The sequence below is a fragment of the Peromyscus maniculatus genome, chromosome 10, assembly GCF_049852395.1.
Source record: "Peromyscus maniculatus bairdii isolate BWxNUB_F1_BW_parent chromosome 10, HU_Pman_BW_mat_3.1, whole genome shotgun sequence".
NCBI classification, from domain to species: domain Eukaryota; kingdom Metazoa; phylum Chordata; class Mammalia; order Rodentia; family Cricetidae; genus Peromyscus; species Peromyscus maniculatus.
In genome coordinates, this window is record NC_134861.1 from 28495805 (window position 1) to 28502763 (window position 6959).

Sequence of the window (6959 nt, forward strand, 5' to 3'; positions counted from 1 at the left end):
AGTTATTTCTGTATATTACAAATGCTTGCTATTTGAAGTCTACGATGGTGGGTTATCTGTTTTCCCCCATTGGGATATCAGTCATTAAATTTCTAGAGCGGTAAAATCTTTACATTTGTCCATCCTTAGATATGAGATTTTTAAGTAATTATAACATGAAACCACAGAAATTTGGAGTTTAAAAAAGGCCTTAGTAAAAATTTGGTCCAGTGTCTCAATGAGTTTTATCTTTCTGTAACATTTGTGGGCAATACCTTATTCAAGCCACTAGTTTAACATTTTTAATATTTTGAAATCTACCACCTCATAAATGGGCTCATTATGTCCTTCTGGCAGAAAATTCATCACTAATGTTAAACCTCAGCTTGTAACTTCCACCCTTTGGATATTCTGAGGTCCATCATGTGTGGCTATACAAGACTATCTAATTCATCACCCTGACAGGATATTAATTATTTAAAGACACCATCATAATCTCCTTGTCCTGTCTGCCAAGCTTCTCACTTCATTCAGATGTTTCTCATAGCTGTGGTTTCTGGACCTTTTACTTCAGAGACTCAGTCTCTCTGAACACTACCAGATTTTCAATAAGCCTCAAGTCACACTTCCTGAAAGTAGAGCTCAATACTTATGCTCAATGACAAATATGCAGATTCCCTTTCCTGCTGTAATCTGTACCTGGACATTTGTTCAAGATCTAAAACTACCTGTGTTACCTGGGAAGCCACAGCATACTATAGTTGTTTGCTAAGCCTGCTGTAAACTGAATTCTGACCTTTCTTTGCATATGTGAAGTCAGATGTTCTGAGTTCTTAAACTTCCAGTTAATACTGTCAACACGCATACAAGATTCTGCATTGATTTTTAATAATAAGCAAAGTGCCCTGCATAAACTAGAAACTTGGCAAATATTGCTATTTTTCTCTTATAGTAGGCATCACTGAAATATGACTGTGTGTTTATTCTGTGATTCTTGAGAACAGGGCCCAGATATACTTGGCCATCACTGTATCCTCATTGTGTAGGAAGTTTGCTGCTGTACAGTAGTTGTTCAAGGACACTGTTTCCTTCCAATTGTTTGAATTTCCCAGATTCTAACCATAATAGTGCAGCCAAAGAATTAATTTGCTTTTATTGTCAGTCACTTGAATTCAAACTGTTAACTGTGTTGACACTATTTGAGATAATCGTTCTGAGAAAATGACATGGCCTTAAAATTCCAATCAGTGCTAAATTTCAAAATATGACCAATATTATCTAAGAATCTAATTTGCATCAGGCAACCATCAATTCTAGAACACAAACTTTTCTTTTTAATGAGTGTGGTGACTTTTCACATGAGTCATCTCTAGACCATCAACTTCTAATCAGTAGGTTCATTGGGACTACTATGGCAGGGGGAAGATTCAAAGGAAGAAGACGAATGTCTTATTGTCTAGTCTTGCTAACTCAAAAAATGTTGATTTGAATATAAACAATTTATAGAATATATAAGCTATTCTTTCCTTGACTAAATTAAGGTAAATTCAAGGGACAAATCAGAAAAACAGTCTAGGGACAATTTATTTTTAGATTTCAAAGGTGACATAAATATGCCCTGGGTACTTTGTAAGAAACAAATTTTCCTGCAAATTAAAATTTCTAATTAAAACCAAAATACTCCTATTTAGGAGTAAATGGGAGCCAAAGATTACTCTTTATATTACATAACAATTTGAGCACAGAATTTCATAAAATAAGGCTAAAATTATGAACAATTTGGCTTTCCAAAGCTTTTGCTACTCATTTTTGCTAGCCTCACGTTACGGAAAATTGGCAGAGAAGCTTCCTGTTCTTTAATATATGACATTACGGACTTCTTGGAAACACACGATAGAAAGGAGGGCTGTTTATGAGTGAGAGGATGTGTGCCACCAGCACCTCGAGTAAGAAGCATCAGACATTGCTGGTGCTGAAAACCTTTCAGTGAGGTGAAGCAGGCCACGTTCCGTTCCTTTCATTTGCAGAGATGAGATGGATTTGAAAACCATCACCTGGTTTCCTGATGCAAGGACTCGCCATGGGAGCTAATCTCCAGCACATTACTTTGGCAAGCAGATCTTTCACCCCTTTGTCTCCATGCATTACAGAAAACGTTAAATCAGGTTGGTGTCCACACAAACTTTTGATCCTAGGAATAGCCTAGGATCCCACCATTATCTTCCCGCCCATGTGTAGGCCTGCAGTAGGCACTACTAATTTAATCTCTTTGCTAGACGAAAAAGTAGCTGATTTTCTAGATCAATATTTGATTGAATATGTTTGAAATGTTGGCAGATAAAGGCCCCTTTTCTGGTCCAAAGACTTTTTGAAGCACAGAGGTATAGCGTTCTAGCTCCCCTGGGACTTGAGTGGAAGGAGGTCTCACAGATCTGTAAGAAGCCTTCCTGCCTTCCCTTGTGTTCTTCCAGCAAGACTCTCCAAAGGTTGAGATGAGAAAGAGGTAAGATCAAGAACGGGAATGTCTTTACATCCATTTTTTTAATCTTTCCCGGGGCTTCTCTTAACTAAAAATAATCGTTTATATCACTAGTTTACAAAAACCTCCTATGATAGGAAGGTAGAAAGAGAGCCTATCTGATCGGCTGCAAGGACATAACCTAGTGACTGTGGCAAATAATTTGAGACCGCAGACTCTATCATTTATACCACCAATTAAAAAGATGTCAAAGTATCACAAAAAAGAAAAAAATAGAAATGAAAAGACCAAAGTGCTAGAGAGATTTAGAACTTCATTTTTCTAGTTAGGTTGATAAGTAAAATATTTTTTAAAAATTATAAATTGCATTAATTTTATAAAAACATTTACAAAAAAAGCATGGAGGTTGTGGAAACTTTCATCTAAATAATAAAAATAATATTTGACCATACAAAGAAAGCAAAACACAGGTCAGTACCATCAGAATATATCATTATAATCAGTAATTTCATTCATTTTAAAATGAAATTAGATTAACAGCCCTTGCTCAAAACAAAACATAAAAGTCAAAGTCAGCCTACCCCTGAGCATTCTTGGGATAAACAATTCTAGCAATAGTGCCTTTCTACAGATGGTATTCAAAGAGAGATCACCCAAGAGAGTACTTCTGTCTAAGTTTCTCCTTTGCTGCAGAAATGGACATGCACCCCTACAACAAAAAGGAAGGATGCTGCATCCCTACAACAAAGAGGAAGGATGCTGCATCCCTACAACAAAGAGGAAGGATGCTGCACCCCTACAACAAAGAGGAGAGGATGCTGCATCCCTACAACAAAGAGGAAAGATGCTGCACCCCTACAACAAAGAGGAAGGATGCTGCATCCCTACAACAAAGAGGGGAGATGCTGCACCCCTACAACAAAGAGGAAGGATGCTGCACCCCTACCAGAAAGAGGGGAGATGCTGCACCCCTACGACACATACAGAAGGGTGCTCAAAATCCCCTGTGCTGCCATCCCTATCACCCTCTCTGGTTTGCTGTGGGTAGAATCTGTACCCTCAGCCCCAGCTACTGGGTTTGAATGTAGAGGCCAACAGCAGGGAAAGTAACCTTCACACGCAAAGCCAATTGCAACCCCTAGGAAATGCAGATCCCATGGGATTCATTTTCCACAGGCTAAGCCAATTCAGTTCTCTTATTCTGAGATGGGAAGACCACAGCAATCTAATTTTTTAATGACAATTTCTCACCACTTTGATCTATTTTGGTAAAAATCATCTAGTCACAGCAATGATATCACCAGCACAAACTCAACAGCCATTCAGGTTATTATATCATATTTCTTACCCAAATTAGGAAATAAGTAGTCTGTGAAAAAGGATGTAGTTTTCTGTGTGTTTATTTTATAACATGCTGCTCACTGCTAGGTGGGAAATAGAAATGCCATAAACATTGAAGTCAATTACATGGATAAATTCAATTTTTGAATACTGCTTTTAAAGAACAACCAGAATCTGAATTAAATAGACCAACTTTCTGTCTACAAGTATATTATGAAGTGGATGGTACTGGAGTCACTGGAACACTCCTTCATGGTTCTTATACACCAACTGAGCAGGACATGGAAGTACTGCCATGGGCAGAAGGATCCTGAAGACAAACTCAGATTGCTCCATGTCTTTGATTTAGAATCCTTGCTTCAGGGTCTCTTACAACCAAAATGTCCCTCACTGGTGGGGCGGCTCTGATTGTTAATCCTTGAGAGAGTTCCATCTTCTTCCCCAAGATGTAAGAAGAAGAAAGAAAAGAAAAACAGTGAGACAAGCTATTAGATATGGAAACATAAAGTGTTACCTATATAAAGTATTCAATATATTTTTCCTTAGTACTGTTTAAATAAAAGTGTAACTCCTTATTTTCCTAAAATGTCATGTTTTGTAAGACTTGATTTATATATGTCTTATTATTCCTGTAACAGAACTCCTTTGTTATGCAAAGATTTAAGGTTTTAATTTTCCTGATAATTTATGTAAATGAAATAGTAGGCATTAAACCAACATACGTCCCTGGCACTTATGAGATCTAAACTGAAAATTCTATTTCTCTAATATACAAATACTGGGTAACTGCCCAGATTCTCCAGCCTGTCAGAAACCAGAAGTTGTGAGTTTAAATCGGGAAAAGATGTATCTTCTTGACATGACCCATGGTTTTAGGGAAAAGTGCCCTCATTCCCAGTTTCAGGAGGGACATTAGGAAAGGAATTCTTTTTAAATTAGAGAGTAAGCAGGGAGACCACTGGAGAGGAAGAGCCTTGTGCCAGCATGGGCTGGAAGCAGAATTGGGGTAAGACCGTTCCTGGAACCCACAAGGAGCTTTCCAGGGGCAGAAACGGAAAGTTTCTGAGGTGTGTGGCTGGGTAACAGCTCAGGTCTTCTCAACCCGGTGATGTTTCCTTTACTTTAAGTATTGCTGAGGTGAGTCTTTTGGTTTGCTGTGGTCCTTATTTTCAGTTGCAGATGTCATGTGGTATGCGGAGTGGTGTGGTAACTTGCCCTTTTCGGTTTGTCCCTCTCCCCCCTTGTCACGGCTGCGAGAGGCATAGATTACTTGTGGGAAACCCTATCTTCTCATCAAGACATCATAGCCGTGCCCAACCCTTTGCTATTTGAATAATACATTCATTTTTTTTTTCAAAGGATGGCCTATGATTTCTGAGGTTCTAGTCAACACAGAAGTCAAAATTTAAAAGTACTTGATTTAGGCCTCACTGTCTTCTAAGTGACTGAGGCAGTGGGTGAGGAGGGGCTGTGCTGCTAGAGAGACTGATGAGAACAGGGTTGAGGAGACAAGGCTCGCTGTGGTGACAACCAACAGATTCTTCATCTGGACAGAATAGATACGATTTGAACATTATCCCACCACAGTTCTGCTAGCATGCACAACCAGCTAGCCTGACTTCCGGCATGACTTCAGGAAGGTAAACTAAAAACACTCTTATATGACATCAAACACAATGATATCATCAATCTTATCAGAAACAATATTTGTATTATAGGAATTAAGAAGATGTTTTCCCAAGGAAACTGAGTAGCTATAACACACTAAATATTAAGCAAGGTGAGAAACTTAAAGTCTATGTATGTATTGCTGACAACTTGATAAGAGACTTTAGGAAGACACAAAGTTTACAAAAGTGACTGAGATGTCTAGCGGTGTGTGATACACTAACATGTTCAGCATCTGCTTTGATTGTTTAATTACCTTTTTTCTCCTTTATCCTTACTATAAGAAATATGATATTGTCTTTTGATGAGGAGGACTTAATGCTCTTAAAGTAAAATGAAGATGACTCACTGTAGATAGTACAACTTTCCTCCTTAAATTTGTGGTAAAGGAAGAAGTACAACACTCATTGGCAACTTAATTAGATAAACATAGATATGTATACATACATACACAGATATATTTTATTGAATATACAAGTTATGAATATATAATCCATATTTGTCTACATATATTTTTATATAAATAAAGTGTTCTTTTTAGAATTGTTTATTTTCCTTGAGATTCATGGCTAGGTAAGTAATAATAATAATAATAAAAGAAAAAAGACGAGATTCAACATTCTACGTACATGTGAAAGCTGATGATGGAGACACTGTGTTTCCCTACTTATTAGCCAAAGGAATTTCTGGAAACACAGGAAGAAAGATGTGTCTCAGCAAGAGCAGAGGGGAGGAGCTTAGGTCTTAGCAGCCAGAATTGCTCCAGGGGTTCTGCATAGACTGGCTTCTGTCTTAGGTTTTCTATTGTCATGAAGACAGACCATGATGAAAAGCAACTTATGAAAGAAAAAGTTTATTTCAGTTTACAGGTCCCAATCACCAACCATCATGAAGGGAAGCCAGGGCAGGAGTTAGTTGAAGGCAGGAACCTGGAGGTAGGAACCGAGCAGAAGTCGTGGAGGAATGATGCTTACTGGTCTACTCCTCATGGTTTGCTCAGCCTGATTTCTTACAGCATGCAAGACTACTAGCTAAGTAAGCTGGTCCTGCCACATCAATCACTAACTCAGAAAACACACCACAGGGTTGTTCACACATCAATTTAGTGGGAGCGCTTTCCCAATTGAGGCTCCCTTTTCCTAAATGACTCTAGTTTATGTTAAGTTTCTTTCTTCATGCTGGAAAGCACTGTGTGGTGGTTAGCGCTGGCATTTGAACACTTGGTCCTTCAGTGGAGCTGTTTGGAGAGGGTTAGGAGGTGTGACCTAATTGAAGGAGGTATATAACTAAGCCTGGTTTTGAGATGTAAAGCCTCCCACGACTTCCTTTTTGCTCTCTCTCTGCTTCCCCTGTGCTCAAGGATATGAGCACTCAGCTTCCTGCTCTGGGTACCATGTCTTCCTCTTGCTGCCATGCTCCTCAGCCATAATGGACTCTTATCTTCCAAAACTTTAAGTCAGAATCAACTCCTTATTCTGTAAGATGCTTTGGG